Source organism: Aristolochia californica, unplaced genomic scaffold, assembly GCF_029961685.1.
Source record: "Aristolochia californica isolate CCGP_79_NKW_82.1479 unplaced genomic scaffold, dmAriCali1.0.hap1 SCAF_3, whole genome shotgun sequence".
Classification (NCBI taxonomy): Eukaryota; Viridiplantae; Streptophyta; class Magnoliopsida; order Piperales; family Aristolochiaceae; genus Aristolochia; species Aristolochia californica.
The window spans coordinates 22,430,401-22,449,092 of record NW_027181992.1 but is presented as its reverse complement, the minus strand read 5'-3'; the positions used below and the strand labels follow the sequence as shown (position 1 = coordinate 22,449,092).

The following is an 18,692-nucleotide window of genomic DNA, read 5'->3' as shown; positions in this document are numbered from 1 at the left end:
CATTCCACACATATTACACAAACAACAATATCACAAACAAACAAACAAACAAATAAATTAATTCATACTTACCCTTTGGGGATTCATATGAATTAATTTACAATATACTAATCTAATTATACAACTCGCATTACCCTTTGGGGATTTTTAAAATTATATAATTAAATTAATTTTCACATAAAATACATAAATATATAACAAGGCATGCAATAAGACAAATTATAAATACTTCAAAAAATTATAGCAAATAAATAATTATCCAACAACTAAACCAATTAGATATGAACTATTTATAAAATATCAACATATAAATCTTCATACCTATAGTCTTGGATCTCAAATAGCCAAATAAATTCTAAATGACATGGAAATTCCATTAAAAATAAAATTCTGGGTAAAAAAACAACTCTTAAAACACATTCATGGTCCTGGGTCATTACAGACCCAGACCGCACAAGTCCGCGTGTTAACAGGCATGCCCAAACAACAGCCCACGCATTGGCAAGCCCACACCAGCAGGCCCGCATACAATAGTCAGTGCACAGCAAGCCCGCGCACAACAGCCCGCACCAATAGGCCCACCTGCTGTACCAGAACACAATAAGCCTAAACTAGCCTTATTTTCATTCACAAATAAAAAAGGCAAAAAATCCAAAAAAATATGAAAAATTAGAATCTATCTCTATGATACCAGCAGAGGCATATATCTCTTGTATTTTTAAGACTTGATGTCTAATAATAATAAAATAAATATCATAGAAATAGATATTAAATCCTCCATAATTCTTCTTATCATGACAGCCATACATATATCATAGAATTGAAATAAGAAGAATAAAGAGAGCATATCTTTCATCTTGAAGAATATAAATAAAACTTGAAGTGCACAAGAGAACCTTTGATAATTCGTTTACAAGTGATAAGCTTGCTCCCGTTCAGCCAGACTGGGTGTGCAAATAGCTTTAGCCTCATTTGTAAGATCATGGGGAAATTTATAGATTTCCAAAGGGTGTGGCACTAATGACTATTCATAAGGATACATCCCCTTAGGAGAGATACATCCTTCAAGGAGAGATACATTGTCAAGCACCTAGCATATACTACCAAAAAGACCGGCAAGTCATGAGCGAAAGACATAGGTACTTAAACCAAGACCAAAACATCTCACCCCACCTTCGCTACCTGACAACCATGGCAGCCCACTCTAGTGACGGCCCACTCTAGCGATGGTCTACTCTAGAAACGGCCTACTCAGGTCGCCCCCTCCACTATAGCGACGGCCCACTCTGGTCACCCCTTCCGCGAGGTCGCCCCCTCCGCTAGGTCGCCCCCTCCGGGATTTGAACGTGCGATGTGGAAGCCTGCTCTGATACCAAATGTTAAGCACCTAGCCATTACTATCCAAAAGACTGGCCTATCAGGCGCGGAAGACATAGGTACTTAACCTAGGACCATAACATCACACCCCAGTCTTTTGGGTAGTATTGGCTAGGTACTTAACATTTGGTATCAGAGTGGGCTCCCACATCGCAAGTTCGAATCCTGGAGGGGGCGACCTAGCGGAGGGGGCGACCTAAGTGAAGGGGGCAACCAGAATGGGCCGTCGCTATAGCGGAGGGGGCGACCTGAGTTGGCCATCACTATAGTAGGCCGTCGCTAGAGTAGGTCGTCTCTAGAGTGGGTCATCGCTAGAGTGGGCCGCCGTGGTCGTCAGCCTGCGAAGGTGGGGTATGATGTTATAGTCCTAAGTTAAGTACCTATGTCTTCCGCTCCTAACAGGCCGGTCTTTTGGGTAGTATTGGCTACGTGAACATACATCCCCTCAAGAGAGATACATCTCCTTATTCCCAAGAGATGTGTCCATTAAGTCAATGCACCCAATTAATCTACCTCTACAGCGGGATATGCTGGCCATTATTCCCTATACTAAACATCCAATGACAAAGCATCTAGAAGTGGGCTCCACGGCTCTAAAATCATGGTAATTTTATTTTATAAATAATATATTTGAAACCATAATTCCAACAATGAGTAGGGCAGGGAGTGCTTTTTTGGGAGGAGATTTGTATTAGACTTACCCAGAAAGCAGCCCATCCGAAATTAGGGTTTGAGCTTTGTTGCAAGTAGACTATGCCCATAACCATGGTTCCGTGCCTTTGGGTGATGGTGCATTCCAGCGTGTCGCGGTGGTATTGAGTGTGAAGATGGAAAGCAAGGTTGCCAGTTCGCAAAGTGTGCCCAAAGCTCCGAACCGCCTTGTCGGTGAGGACTTTGTCGAGAAGGATGATTAATGATCCCACCGCCAAGATGAGCAGGGAAACGAAGGATCGTTTCATCCAGGATCGGGAGAGAATATGAATGCCTTCTCCACATCGTTTGCGCATCCTTGGCAAAGAGGTGGTTTTTTTCTTATACCGGAATTAAAATGCAAGAGGAACGCCAGTCAGAGAGGTGGTTGTTTTCCAATACCGGAACTCAAACACAAGAGGTAGTCTCAGCCACCCATATTCTTCGTCTTGATATTCGATTAACCACTGTTTGCCAGCCTGAGTCTTGGTCTACTTGCTCGTGTTGGAGAATGGATGACACAAACCAAGCTACTACTGCCAGAGGGGGTGGGGTAGGAACTGGGACGATGTACTCAAGAGCATAGGGATGTTGGGCCCTATGGTGGCTTGTGGGGCATACCTCGCTCAAGTGCTTATTAATTTTATAATCAGCCTATTTAAGATGCTTTGTTTGTACTAGCAAGCAAGCAACCCTTACACTTCATTCAGTCAACCCTTGTATATAGTGGTGGCATTGAACAGAGCCGGTTCGCAAGTAATTCGAGTTCAGCTCAGTTCGGTTTGAATTATTGCGATCTTGAATCGAATTCGAGATCGTAATCAGGCTCTTTTAAGTAAACGAGCTGAGCTCATGTGAACCCAGGTTCGGTTCAGAAGCTCGCGAGCCAGCTCATTACTTAATGAAGCTTTGGATTAGAAAATCAGGGATTCAATAGGTGGCAACCTTTGGAGTTCGGCAAAGCAGGGATTCAGGGCTCAGGGCTCGAGAAAATCGTAATAAAATCAGTGTTAGCGATGCAAAGTTCATTCATATGTGATTCTACCGAGATGGTAAGAGTATTGAAGATAATGCGTCATATGTGTCACTTTTTATTTCTTTGGCGAGCGAAGGAACGGATTTTAGTGCTCTGTTTGAATTGAAGCTTCTCATCAGAGAGGGAAAGAAAGGCACATAGTTCATAGCCATTTTGGGAGGATGTTGGAAAGCGGGCAATACACACTTAAGTAACAGGGAAGCATGTGGTGTGTTTTTTGGTTTTGAGGTTTGTTTATGGAAGTTTCCATCTATCTCTATGGCTTTCCTAGTTATCAGCTATAGAATTTTGTAGAAATTATTTGTTGTATGTGTTATGCACGCAATAAAATTATTATTTTAATTTTTTTCTTTAATTTACTTTATTTTATTTTAGTTTAGGCTACAGGGCTATTTTTTAATATTTTATTTATAGGGATATTTTTGAAGTATTTTATCTGAAACCTTGTAAGGGTGAACCCTATTTAAGGGGTAAAAGTAATGAGAAAGTCAAGCATTGATTTTAGGTTAAATAGGTTTAGAGTTCTCATTGACGAGATCTAGGGTTTTCTTGCTTCCCTTTGGCTTGATCTTCGTCTTTCTCTTCTTCCTTCCTACGAATCCATGTGTCAAATCTGGGACCATAACAACTGGTATCAGAGTGGGAACACAATGAGTGATTCTTCATACCAAGAAAAATACATTGCCACATTTGAATCATTGCAAAATGTATGCAAACAATTGGGAGAAATACCCGCATTTTATGAATCTTCCACTTGGTATGAAGCTTCCATTGAACGTTCTGCAAGGGAGAAACTCACAGCCGCAGAAAATTTCACCGTCTTCGAGCACAAAATAGGCACTGAACGAGAGGTAGAAGTTGTCACAGTCAGGCAAAAAGGCCAAGGACTAGGAAATTCCAATATTTTTGAGAAGGGAAATCCAACGATGGGCTAGACAAAATTAGTTCCCCGATCATAGAAATCAGACAACAGGGACCCTGCACATCAGAAACCGAAGTCGACATCAAATCCGAAATCATCCTCAAAACTTCCAAAATAAGACGGCAGGGACCATGGAAATCCGAAATCGAAGGGGTATGCTGCCAAAACCTCATCGGTAAGGGTTGATTTGGGTTTGACCTTAAAAAATCACTCGTCATAGCCAGCAGAATGTCTTCCAGAATAGCAGATGAAAAAATCCTGATCTAACTCTATCTTGGCGAATCAGTTCAGTCGTCCCTCCACTATTGAGGAAAATATACAAGCAGCGAAGCCACAAAGGGCTGCTATTCGTCACCGAAAAAAGAGGAGGTGCCGACGGAAACAAATCTGGTGGGCTTAGGCTTCCGGATTCTCACTCTCCATCACAATCTCGCCATCGGCAGTCTAGTGGGGAACCATCTTCAATGCAATTGGGGGTAGGCTTTGGAAACATCCTTGATTTTTAGGTCAAAACGAGTCTTTCCTGGCATTGTGGTGGCTCAAAGGGGCTGAGCAGCAGCAACGTGTTAAATACCTAGCCAATACTACCCAAAAGACCAGCCTTTCTGGAGCGAAAGACAAAGGTACATAACCCAAGACCATAACATCACACCCACTCTCGCGAGAGCCAACGTCCATGGTGGCCCACTTGCGACGGCCTACTCTAGCGATAGCCCATGGTGTGGGAACACACTCAAGTCGCCCCTTCCGCATATAGTGATGGCCCATTGGTGCAGGAAGCACACTTTGGTCGCCCCTTCCGCTAGGTCTCTCCCTTCGCTATCACCCCCTCCGGGATTCGATCTCGTGACGTAGCGCTAGCTCTGATACAAAATGTTAAGTACCTATCCAATACTACCCAAAAGACCGGCCTCTCAGGAGTGGAAGACATAGGTACATAACCCTAGACCATAACATCACATGATGTTGTGGACTCCATAGCAACAAGTAGTCCAGAGGTGATGTAGACGAGTCAGTGACTCAGTGGAGTAGTTCAGTAACTTAGCTAGTTATGTCATTTAAATTGATTATTTTCAAGTAGGTAGCCCATGAGGGCAGGATTTGTAATATTTCAAAATTCTATGCTCAAGTCTTGCTTATTAGGCCATCGAGAAGGAAACGAAAGACAAGAAGAAATATTCACGGGATCTGCGTTCTTCCAAAGGAACCGGGTCGGTGTTCCCCTGGAACCCAAGGTAAAGACTCCCTTTGACGAGTCTTAATCTCCCTTCTCCTCCATTGTTTTCCCCTTTCCCAACTTCTATTTCACTGATTCACCCTAACCAGTCAAAATAGGTTGTCCAGAGCGAAGTCGGAAACCAGATTCAGGCTCGGGAATTCCAGAAAAACTCTCCCAGCGTCGCATTACTCGGTCCATGTCAAAGATCACAACATCTTGGTATCAAAGCATGCCGAATTGGGAGTTCCATCAAACAATGAAGATTGGATATCTACCGTTAGGGAAATGATACAATCCAGGCAAGAAGAGACAAAGGGACATCTGGCGATTTTGATGGAAAGCAGAGCGTCTCAGGTAAATGCCAAAATCCAACAAATTTCTTCTATACTTGACGAATTGATGGGGGTAAGAAACCTCACTCCTAGTGAAGGGAGGAGGAGCCTTGCGGCTATGCTAGGCGACCACTTTGTGGGTCGAACAAAGCAAACCGTAAATGGCATGAGCTCGGGTTCTAGTGGTGAGGCCATCCCGAGGTACACAAAGTTGGATTTTCCGTTGTTTAAGGAATTCGAGGAGTCCTTAATTTGGTTATATAGGTGTGAGAAAAAAATTTCTCATCAAAGAACAGCTGAACTATGGGGGCAACAACTCGATGAAGCGCAACTATGGGGCCACCAACTCGAAATGGAAAATCCGGACATAGACTGGGAAGAATTTAAAGATTTATGCACAATTCAGTTTGGACTGCCTGCTCAGAGCAATCCATTAGGGGACCTAGCCTTGTTGCATCAAACCGGCACCCTAGAGCAATACCAGCAGGCATTTCAAGAAAAATTGGCCAGATCCAGTAAAATAGTCCGGGTGGATCAATAGGTGGGCTTATTTACTGCTGGATTATTAGAGTCCCTCCAGTTAGAGGTTGAGCTCCTCACTCCCTCTAATTTAGCCCGAGCAATGAACTCGGTCCGCACTCTAGAGGCCAAACAAAGAATTCAAAATCGTAAGCCTTGGCAGAATAACATGTCTGCTACTAACAGCACATGGCGCTTCAGTGCCCCTGCAAATACTTCCACAACAACCAAGACTAGTCAGCCTCCACCAGCATTTATCAAAAAAATGTCAAGAGCAGAAATGGAAGACAGAAGATCCAGTGGGTTGTGTTATAATTGTGATGAAAAATATACATTTGGTCATCAATGTCAGAAGTTATTTTGGCTAGAATTGGAAAATAATGAGGAGGACGAGTCCATACACGCAGAGCAGGTAGAGGAAGAAAAAGAACCTGAAATTTCTCTCCATGCCATTACTGGCCTCCAATCCACCCACACCATGCAACTTGGTGCTCTCGTCAATGAGTAACCTCTCCGAAGTCTGGTTGACTCAGGAAGTACCCATAATTTTATAAGCTTCAAGGCGGCCCAACAGTTACCACTTCAAGTGCAGCCTCATCAAATCGCTTTAGTGTCTGTGGCTAATGGAGACAAACTTCCAAGTTATGGAATCAGCAAGGCTGTGATGTTTTCCATTGAAGGTCAGCAGTTCAAGGCCGAATTTCTTATTACCTTTCTAGCAGAATTCGATATGGTTCTCGGCATTAAATGGCTCCACATGTTGGGACCGATTTTGTGGGATTTCGCCACTTTAACCATGATTTTTGAGCTAGCCGGCCACCACGTAACGTTCCAAGGGCGCAAGGCTAAAGTTAGCCTTGAATTGCATAGAATGCGGAACATGAGCCTACTGTTGCCACTGAGCAGGCTCCCGTCGAGCAGCAAACAGCAGTCATTCGAATTACTCCTACACAGAACGTGCTCCTCTCTGGACAGCCTGGTACTAGCCCACCTTTACTTCCAAAGGCACTGGCTAATTCCACATCTGCCACTGGACTGAGTGAGGTTGGTATTGAGTTGCTTCAGAAACATCTCGGTGATGCCCCACAATGTGCTAGAACGGCTCTCAGGGTGGCTGATGCTCTTCATCAGTCCATTGTAGTTATTGATGACATAAATACAGTGTGCACAACGAGATATTATACCCATTCAGCATCTGAAGTTACGCTTCCAACAATTTCTTTTCTTGCATTCATATTAGCACTGACGCCTCTGAATACAGTGACAAATGCACACCACTGGTATATACCTTTTGACAAATTGGACCAAGACAAGAGTGATGCAACTGCAGCTTCATGTCAACTTGAATTTGGTAGCTACTGCCTTTGGCATGATGAGCATACAGAATGAATGCAGGACTTTAAAGTAAAGCAATTAAAGAATCAGCTTTTTGTGGCGAAAGCTTATTATCCTAGTATTGCTAAACTTCCAACACAGGATAAGCTGTCACATGAAATGAAGATGAACATTCAAGAATATGAGCGCATGCTCAGTGAAACGACAACAGATTCTGATCTTCCACATTGCATGCACCAGCAATGTGGATAAGAAATTTAGGCAGTTACTTGATCTAACTGAGGATGAAGCTCATTTTCACATGAAACAGAGTGCTTTCTTATACCAACTTGGTGTTGATACTGTGCCAAAGACTCTCCACTGTTTGTCAATGAGATTGATAGTCGAATACTTCAGATCTCACTCAGCAGAGGAGACTGTAAACCAGGTTTTTCATGTGGTCACTGATGGGCAGAACTATTTTGCAACGAAGCTCTGGTTTTTCAGACACAAATACCAAAATGTGGTCATTGATGTCCTGAATATTGATGACCTGAACCTCAAACATATGGAAGGTTTTGTATCTCATCCATTGGTACATGACGAGCTCCATGTTTCCATCCGAAGTGCTGACAATCCGGCTGCCATCCAGACGAGAACGGAATATATGTCTGTATTTGGATCAACACACGTTTTCCTTCCCGAACTATTTCCAAATTTTCAAAGGGTGGTAGTTTTGGGTGATGATATTGTTCTTAAACGAGATTTTTCGCCTTTGTGGAGCCTTGATATGGAAGGAAAGGTGAATGGGGCAGTAGAGTACTGCAGGGTGAGGCTTGGTCAGTTTAGAAATTCTCTGGGTCAGAATATTCTTGACTGCAACTCATGTGCATGGATGTCTGGTCTAAATGTGACCGATCTGGAAAGGTGGAGAGACAGTAATCTCACAGAAACCTACTCGAGGCACCTACAGCCACAGGGCAAGGATAAGGATTTGAAGAGTGCTGGAACCTTGCCTGCGAACTTGCTTGCATTTCAGAATTGGATTTCTGCATTAGACAATTCATGGGCATTGTCAGGATTGGGCTACAACTATTGGGTTGATACAGAAATGATAAAGCAAGCAGCTGTATTGCATTACAATGGCAACACGAAACCATGGCTAGACCTTGGCATAAACCAATACAGGGGCGACTGATTGGAGTCCCTACAACAAAGGATCTCACTGAACTTTTGGCATGGCGGTTGGTGGCTTCCTTGCATGCAGAGGCTTATGAGGCCATTGTGGCTGGTCTATTGGATGGGATAAACACTACAGAAATGGCACCCAGGTAAAAGGGATTCCCGGAGAAAAAAAAAAAATTGTTTCCTCCTTGCAGGTGGAACCTATGGCTCGCGGGGAGAACCGGCTACATGGGATACCGTAGATCCATTTCGGCACGCCTTCCCTACCTTCGAGCTCACAGGCAAGCTCGTTCTCCAGGAGGGGAGTGACGTTGTGGACTCCATAGCAACGAGTAGTCCAAAGGCCATGCAGACGAGCCAATGACTCACTGGAGTAGTTCAGTAACTTAGCTAGTTATGTCTTTTAAATTGATTATTTTCAAGTAGGTAGCCCACGAGGGCAGGATTTGTAATATTTCGATACTCTATGCTCGAGCCTTGCTTATTAGGCCATCGAGAAAGAATGGAAGGACAAGAAGAAATATTGACGGGATTTCCATTCTCCCAAAGGAACCAGGGTTGGTGTTCCCTTGGAACCCAAGGTGAAGACTCCCTTCGACAAGTCTTAATATCTCTTCTCCTCCATCGTTTTCCCCTTTCCACCTTCTATTTCACCGATTCACCCTAACCCATCAACATAGGTCATCCAGAGCCAAGTCGGAAACCAGATTCAGGCTCGGGAATTCCAGAAAACCTCTCCCACCATGTCATTACTCGGTCCATGGTCAGAGATCACAACACAAAGCTGCTCAAAAATTGGGGACGCAGGATCTCAATTTCGTGAAGCAGAGAAACGGTGCCAAATTGATGGAATTCCGGCTTGGGTGCATGCATTTCGAGATGAATTTTTTCTGAGGATGCCGGGATCCATAAAAATAATTTTTTGGGGACTTCTGAGATTTTTTTTATGGGGGCTTTGTTGTTCTGTTGACGCACACATTACCTGTGGGTATGTTCATTGTCAAATTTAAAAGGTGGGACTTAATTTTTTGGGTTCCATCATTTGTGGTTTTCCTAGCGAAGCAATTGTGGCAAATCACGCACAGGATGTTAAGGTTGTGCATGCTCCTAAAAGTTGTGTTGAATGGACTTATAGTGGTGAACGAACTAAGGTTCTTATAACTGGAGACTTTCTCTGCTGTCCTTTGGAGTGTTTCAGATACGTTGTTGCTTATGAAAACGTAATCAGGTTGAATATATTCACTTTGAACGACTACAACATCCAATTTGTGTTTTTCGTCATTCATAAAAAATTGTAGATTGCATTTGGGTTTTTGGCTGCGAATGTTTTCGCATATGTAAAATCTGCTTCAGTTATTGGCTACGTGTGGATCTTTGGATCAGGACTCTTGGGAGGCTCTCTATTTCATTTTTTGTTGAAGATACAAGCTTCTCAAGAGACTGGGGTTTAGTGATGGAGATCTTTCCTGGGTTTTCTCTATACCGAGGTGTATATGACTTTGCACCATATGCCTTTACAGGATATTCTATTGGAAATTCTGGAATGTGTTGGAGAGATCTGAATGTCGTGACATGGAATGCCATGATTTTGGGACACTATATTCATGGATGTCCTGCAAATGGTCTCACTTTAGTAGCAAAAATGGTAGGACAAGGTTCCAGCACCAACCCAGGTGCCAAGACAACTTCAAAAGATAATAGTTGGACTGCTGAAGTTACCTTTATGGATCTTTTAGGTGCTTGTGTTCGTCCAGGATTAATGTCAGAAGGCCAAATGTATTTTCAAGAAATGTTGCCTAAATATCACATCAGGCCCAAGTTTGCACCGAAAGGGATCAAGGAGTACATCACCATAATCACTTTCCAATCATTTCTTGAATTGGTCAGTCGAAATGTGGCTGTTTGGCGTGCCATGATAGTCGGATTCTGCCAAAACAGGAACGCCGGGGAAGCACTGGGTGTCTTTCAAGAGATGGCAAGATAGCAGGTGAGGTGTCCTCTCATAGTGTCTAGTGTCCTTCCTATCTATGCCGCACCCATTGATTTTTTCTTCGCCAGGTTGATACATAATTACACGATAAAGAAGGGGTTTGAATCTAATGTTTTTGTATCCTATGGATTGATTAATATGAATGCAAGTTAGGCTGGGAAGGAGAGGATATAGGAGGAACCTGCTGGTTTTGCAGCACTTGGGCTCTTCCACAAATTGTTGTGTGGTGCTGCCATTACAGTGCAGAAATGGACTCAACCGAAAAAAATAGAAAACAAAAAACTTATAAGTCCATCTTTAGACCAGCAGCATCGCCATGTTTAATGGAAGAATGGAAGTTTTACCTATTGTTCTAGCACAATCCAATTCATTGCTGGATTGTCTGGCACTGTTTTGACACTGCAGAAAATAGTGCTACCAACAGTGCCATTACTGCAACCGGTGATGATTATTCAGAATATAGTTGCAGCAGTTGCACGATTATCTTTTGTTGTGCGCACATCTGATACTCCTCTGCAGGATGTAACTAATTCTGACCGGACAAGGACAGCAACACAAATATGTTTTGTTATTAATACATGTCCCATTAGTGGAGCTCTTGAGCCCAAGATGATGATGCTCTCTCAGATTGCGGCTGCTATTGCAGTGAAGATAAGGTCACCCCAGCAACAACTACAAACTGCAAAATATTCTGCAGCTCAGTATTGTGTACAAAAACAGGACCATGGATTGGACATGGCTTTGGATAAGAAATTTATAGCTTCATGCACACCTGCCTAGAAAAGTAGCCTACAAGTATACATAGATATGACTATTCGCACTAAGAATCATGTTGTTGGCACAATGCTAAGTCATGAAGTGATGGAGAGATACCATAGAAATGGGCTACCTAAAGATAACATCCATGTGAAGTTGACAGGCAGTGCTGGACAAAGCATGGGTGCATTCCTCTGTCCAGGGTTCACTCTTCAGCTAGAAGGGGACAGCCATGACTATGTAGGCAAGCGATTATCTGGGGGGAAGATTGTAGTGTATCCTCCCAGAAAGAGTCAGTTTGATTCAAAGGAAAATATAGTCATTGGTAATGTTGCTCTATATGGAGCACCAGGAGGGGAGGCGTATTTTCATGGACCTGTTGCTGAGAGGGTTTGTGTGCGTAACTCAGGGTCTAAAGTAGTGGTTGAAGGGGTTGGAGATCATGCTTGGGAGTACATGCCAGGAGGTACTGTAGTAGTACTTGAGAAAACTGGTAGAAACTTTGCTGCAGGGATGCATGGGGGGGTTGCGTATGTTCTTGATATGGATGAGTAGTTTCACCAAAGGTGCAACCTTGAATTGGTGGATCTTACCAAAGTAGTAGACCACGATGATATCTTTTCGTCGTGTATGCTAGGAAATTTTCTGAACATGGACTGCGCACAAGGACTGATGTTACTGGGGACATGCTGCATCCTACCAATGTGGCCATTGTTGGGCCGGATTCTACAATGGCTGTTAATGTCGAAGCAGAAGTTCCCAGTGGCACAGGTTATAGTTCAACTTGTTGTTCAGTTGCTTATTCATCTTGGGGTATACTACAACAAGTGATGTAGAAAAAAAAATCCTTCTTTGGGTGGATGCTCTAGTTTTGCAAACCAGAGGTCTGACATAGATACCACAGTTGATACTTGAGAACGAATGGGGATGTCGGCACAGGCAAGCAGATCCAACCTTCGACCTTGAGGACAAGCTCTTTCTTCCAGGGGTGGAATATTATGCACACAATAACATTATTATTTTAATTTTTTCTTTAGTTTACTTTATTTTATTTTAGTTTATGCCATAGGGGCATTTTTGGAATATTTTATTTATAGGGGTATTTTTTTAATATTTTATCTTAAACCTTGTAAGGGTGAACCCTATTGAAGGGGTAAGAGTAATGAGAAAGTCAAGCATTGATTTTAGGTTAAATAGGCGTAGAGTTCTCCTTGACAAGCCCTAGGGTTTTCAAGCTTCCCTTTGGCTTGATCTTCGTCTTTCTCTTCTTCCTCCCTACGAATCCATGTGTCAAATCTGGGACCATAACAGTATGAGAAGATAATGCATTCAAAATCCAGTGAATGATCACCAATGCCTTGAGACTCTTTGTCATTGATTTTTTTTTTATTTATGTAAAATGAAGGTATTGTTAATGCAAAATAATGCACCACATAGCAGATTATTTTCTTGGCTTTGTTAAATTTGAATTAATTTCATTAGCTTCCCAATGACTTCAAAGCTGGCTAGATATCTAGTAAAAAGGAAAGAAATAAGCATTACCTGGGGGTGGGTATAGGATTTTTTGTTCTTGAAGTTGTGGAGGGTAGTGTGTGCTGTAAAAATCTATCGAACTGAAAGGAGAGTTGACTATTTTAGTCTGCAAGATGGATAACTTTAGATCTTATTGGAGTACTTCCATAAGACTACATATTTGTAAGGTTTTGAATCCAATCAAAATGTTTGCAATACATTTTTACTAGGTAAAAAAATCAAATTTTATTTTTATAAATAAGTCATGTCAACATGATCCACCTAAGCATGAGTTATATCAACATGATTTGCCTAAACATGTGAAACCATGCATTCTGCCAACAAATTAGTAGTCACTTATCAAAAACTAATTCTCATTGCAGTCCCGTTAGATTTTGTCCAACTAAACAATCGACAACCATGCAAGTAATACAATTGGCCAAATTTTCTAACTGTTGTAAAATTAACCATGGCTATTGTGATGTTTGGTTTTGTCATAAGGCTGTTAAAGTTGTCTGATTGGGGTGGTTTAAACATTCTATTCATTCCATGTTGTTGTTGATGTCATTGTTGGTTTTTCAAAACCTGCCTGTCCAACTACTATCCCAACTATAGATTATTGTAGAATTATCATCAAAAGATGATTGTGATCCTACAACATACATTCTATTTGTTTCTTGCTCAACACTAAGAAAAATGTTGCCAGAGTGGGGACTCTGTTGAGCTTTGTTGATTGATCTTGTGGTGGGAAATATACTAAATTCTGGATACCCAAGTCTCAATAGTTTAAGGTGCTAGTCCAAGGATGAATAATTTTAACGTGCAAATGCATCAAAAGCGTTATGATATGCTTAAGAGTGTGTTGTTGTGCCCTGAACATGGTGAAGTCTCTCTGGGGTTATTATAAGATCTGGCTTATTCCTCCAAACAAGCAAGAGAAAATTTGGAATTGAATGATTGGACTATTTGACTTGTGTGAGGGGAAAGAGTTACTTGATTTGGTTGGGAAATTGATGGAAGAATCCTAATTAAATTATTGTCATCTTTAGCACGAGGTGCTTGGGGCAATATGTATTCTCTTGTTTCTTATTCCAAATTCAGGGAAGTGAACATAGTCTAAGCCTTTTATTTTACATGGAGTTGCTTTGCCATTTACATTTATTGCATCTTATATAGCTCTCTCTCTCTCTCTCTCTCTCTCTCTCTCTCTCTCTCTCTCTCTCTCTCTCTCTCTATATATATATATATATATATATATAGATATTTATATAGATAAGGATCTAGTCAAAAAAGTTAAAGAAAAAGTAAAAACTTTGTCAAAACTGCAAATGCCTTTAGATTCGGATTACCTTATCATAGAAACAGATGGCAGTAATCTAGGATGGGGAGGTGTATTGATAGCTAAACCCCACCAATACAGCCATAAAGAAGAAGAACGAATTTGTAGTTATGCAAGTGGAAAGTTCAAAGAAAAAGGCAATATGAGTAGCATTGACTCAGAAATTTTAGCAGTAATTTATTCCTTAGAAGCTTTCAGATTGTTCATTATTAATAAACCTGAATTCACTTTAAGAACCGATTGTGAAGCAATAGTTAAATATTTTCAAAAAAGTAAAGAAAACAAGATTAGCCGCAGAAGATGGTTAAATTTGGTAGATATTATTACTGGTAATGGCTATAAAGTAGTCTTTGAACATATAAAAGGAAAAAATAATAGCCTTGCAGATTCTTTAAGTAGAAGATTTTTTTATCAAAAATTTATTTCTTGACAAATGGATTTTTCGGCGCATTCTCGGCCTCCTTCATCGTCTAAATATAATACTTATGGTCAAGAATTTTTATGTTTTGGTAGTCAAAAATTAGTCGTTTTTCCTAAGTCTAACATTACTTTCAAGACTTTACCTACAGTTACAGTAACTAAAGAAGAACAATGCCTTCTAGACAATCTCTGGTTAGCCTATCAAAGAATTCCTAAAGATCAGAAATATTTCCTTGCTAGTCTCAATGGTCTTTCAGAATATTTTACCCAGAAAAAGAAAGGGTTCAATTTTTATGTTGTGTTCCAAGGTCACACTCCAGGAGTCTTTCATTCCTGGACTGAAGTTGTCTCTAGTATTCAGAATTACCACAGGCCAGTATACAAAGGATTCAATAATCTTCAAGAAGCCCTAGAAGCAGCCAAATTAACGATAGGAACAAATTATTATATTGCTCCTTCCCTCAGACATATTAGAGAAGACCAAATTTCATACAGTGTTGCTAAGGATACTAAGAAGATTATTTTTTGTGATCATTGTGAGACTCTTACCAAGACTATTCAAAGGTTAAATGAGAAAAGAAGATTGTTAGAAGAAAAGAATGATTTTCAAAAAGAATATATTGCAACCCTCGAGAAAGAAAACAGAATATGGAAAGCAAAAGCCACAGGTACGTTCTGTACTCAGCCCCCTACTAGTGAAGGGTTTTCACTAGCTAGTCCGGTTCAAACGGCAACCGGTAAAGACACATCAAGGCCGTTGATGGCTGGGCATTTGCCAAAAATGCCAGAAGAGAAAGAAAAAGGCAAAGAAAAAGAAAAGATGACTTTTTTAGAAAAAGAAGAACTTAAAAAGATGATGGATGATTACTTTACAGCTTATCTAAAAGAACAAGGATATGAAAGAAAAAATTCTCCAGACTCTTCCAGCAAGACCGGATCAACAGGAGGAACTCAAACCCTCCAATGCTATTCCCAAGAAGACGACGACTATGATTATGATTCAGAGGCTATTCAGAACTTGATCACGACAGAAGGAAAATAAACATAGAAAAGACATAAAGGCCTCTGTAAAAAGAAGACAAGAAGAATCTTATCTATAGCAGACAGCTCACCAAGAAAACCATAGTTGGAGACAGCTCACCAAGACTTATCGAAGACAGCTTACCAAGACTTATCTAAAAGGAATCTTGGCAACAAGACAACAGAAGCAAGCGTGCCAGACAAATCTTATCGCTTTTTCTTTATGTCAGTGTGTTGTACAGTTTACTTTATGTCAGCATGTTGTACAGTTTACTTTATGTCAGTCTACTTTATGTCACCATATATGTACAGTTACTTTATGTAAAGTTGTTTGGTTAGTAACCAAACACCGCACACCTGGAAAGCCAAAAGGAATAACACTGTCGATGGGGCCCAAAGAGCACCCGGGTGATTCCTTTTGTCTCCCTGTGTCGGCAAAGTTTGGCTATAAGTAGCCTCAGTTGTAAACTTACAGATATGAATGAAAGAACGGTTTGAGAGCATACTCCTAGCTGCTTCCCTCATGGCCTTTCTCTCTTCCTTTCAGTAGTTGGTTCTGATCACGGTCTTGTAAGTGCTTACTCCTCTCCTTTCTCGATTTCTTAAGTTCTTTCCGGGACCTTCCTCCGGGATTCTCCTGATCGTTTCTCTGTAATACTTCTCGCTAACTTCAAGTTCATCTTAGGCTAACAGTAAAAGCATTGTGTAATCCTTTGAGGGTTCACGGTCCTGAGTTCCATTTGTTGCCCGTATATGTCTTCTGTGACGAAGGGCTTTTTGTATGTGGAATTTTGACGGAGCCCGTGCCCAAAGCTTATTGCTAGGAAAGCACACACCTCTGTTAGTCCTAAGTGGTGAGACCAGTTGGGAAGTAGAGAAAGAGAACGAGCAAGGAGATCCCTCAGGAAGTTTGTTATCATATATTTTCCAGTTTACCTTGTCCTCTGCTTTGCTCTGTATGATACTTCTCTTGATCGTTGTTGGTGTTATCTTTGTTGCACTTATCCTTACTGCTTTCATCGTTTGTTAGAAACTTTGTTAGAGTATCTTGTTTCTCAGATTGGGTATATTAGGCTGGAACACCACTGGGTGAGGGTTCTACCCTGACAGTCGCCTCTGCTCCCAACAGGCCTCTGTCTGACGGGACCAAGCGCCGCTCCCGGTTGCTACAATGCCGCCGTACCCTTTCTATATGTTCATCTGGCTTGTTTCTTTCTTCCTACACCAGGTTGCTAGACTTGTTCTTAGATACTTGCCTACTGTTTATATATATTTAAGCCTGTTTTATAATACTTTGCAGAAGTACGCTTTTATTTTTACATAATAGGAACTTTTGCTTATATTTGGTTTTTGAGTATTCTTATTTTAAGACTTTTTGCAGAAGTACGCTTTTATTTTTACATAATAGGAACTTTTGCTTATATTTGGTTTTTGAGTATTCTTATTTTAAGACTTTTTGAATATTTTGTTTGGATACCTAGAAGTTTAGAAGATCTATTAGCATAAGATATTTTCTTGTTTATTGCCATTATAATTAAGTGTTTAGAAAAAATATATCTGCTCTTTATTAATATTGCTCTTAGTCTTGTTTTCAGTAATATTGTAATCTTTAGTTTCATCTGTTTTGTTTTATCTCTCAATCATTATATTAGAGATTGAATAACATTTCCTAGAGAAGTATTCCATTCAGGCAATATGCCCAGAATACCATATACAGAACCCATAACCTTAGAAAAACCAGTACATCCTAGAGGCAAAAGAAAGGATGTGGAAAGACCCATTACTTTCCAAGACAAAGGAAAAGGAAAAATCCTCAACCTATCAGCACATGATCCGCAAGAGTGGACGACTGTTTTAGATCTTTGGAAAAACCAGGTAGTCTCAGACTATATACAACATTTCCAATCCCAAGATGTAGAAGAAATGTACAGATACTTAGAAACCTTTTTAGGAGAAAGTACTAAAGCCCTTTGGGAAAGCTACAAGAGATATGATCCAACCCAATTCGGCCAGCTAATGAGTTTAGGACCTAATCCATATAATTTTGTCAATAAAGTATTTCAATTAGTTACAGGAGAAGACCCAAATTTAGGATCTATAACTCTACAAAGAGATGCTGTAATCCATTTAGAACAACTTAGTCTTTATAATTATAAATATGTTAAAAAATTTTTACACGACTACTTTTATTATACATGCATTTCAGGCAATGCATTTAATAAAGATTTAGGGATAAAATTATTTAGAAAACTACCAGGTGCTTTAGGAAAAGAAATCTATGAAAAATGGCAGAAAATAGAAGAACCTAATCCCAATAGTGTATTTTCCATAGGACAAAGAACAAAATTTATTATGCAGGTCTTACAAGAAAAATGTACTGATATCCAAATTCAAAGACAATTAAAAGGAGATGATTTTGGATTTTGTAAACAAATTTATACAGCACAGGCCTATGGATTCAAAGAACAGAAACACAGACCCAGAAAAACAACCAAATTTAGAAAAAATTACTTTATTAGAAGATCTAAAAGCAGGAAACCTTATCTTAATAAAGAAAGACATGTTAGACGTTTTAAACCTAAAAGAACCTATAAAAATAAACTTACTTGTTATATTTGTGGACAAACAGAACATCTAGCAAACACGTGTCCAAAAAGACAAAACATTAATTCTAGAAGATCTACCCTAGTAGAAAACGTCCAACAAGACTTAATTGAAGTAGATGAATATATGTCAGACACCGAATCAATCTATAGTATAGTCAGTCTACCTACATTAGGAACCTCTTCAGACTCTGACTCAGACTCTGATCTTATCCTAGACTTTAATGATACTGACTCTCACTTAGATTTGATGGATACAACCCAGGACTGTACCCATTCCTGGTTATGGTTTACCGGATTAGATAGTAATCCCTGTTTTCAATGTAAATGGTATCCAAGTAAAAAGCAACGTGCTAAATGTTCTTTATGTTTTATAGAAGGGGTACTCTTTTTTCCTGGAGTATTCAGGTCTAATCTGGATTATTTAATTCTGGGGAAATTACTCTTCTTAGCACTTG

At 40.4% G+C, this 18,692-nt stretch overlaps 1 pseudogene; it reads left to right on the top strand.

Annotated features, from left to right (window-relative positions):
- The first annotated feature begins 5,643 nt into the window (after positions 1-5,643).
- On the top strand, positions 5,644-8,607 carry LOC137959468 (probable galacturonosyltransferase 7; annotated as a pseudogene).
- The last annotated feature ends 10,085 nt before the right edge of the window (positions 8,608-18,692 follow it).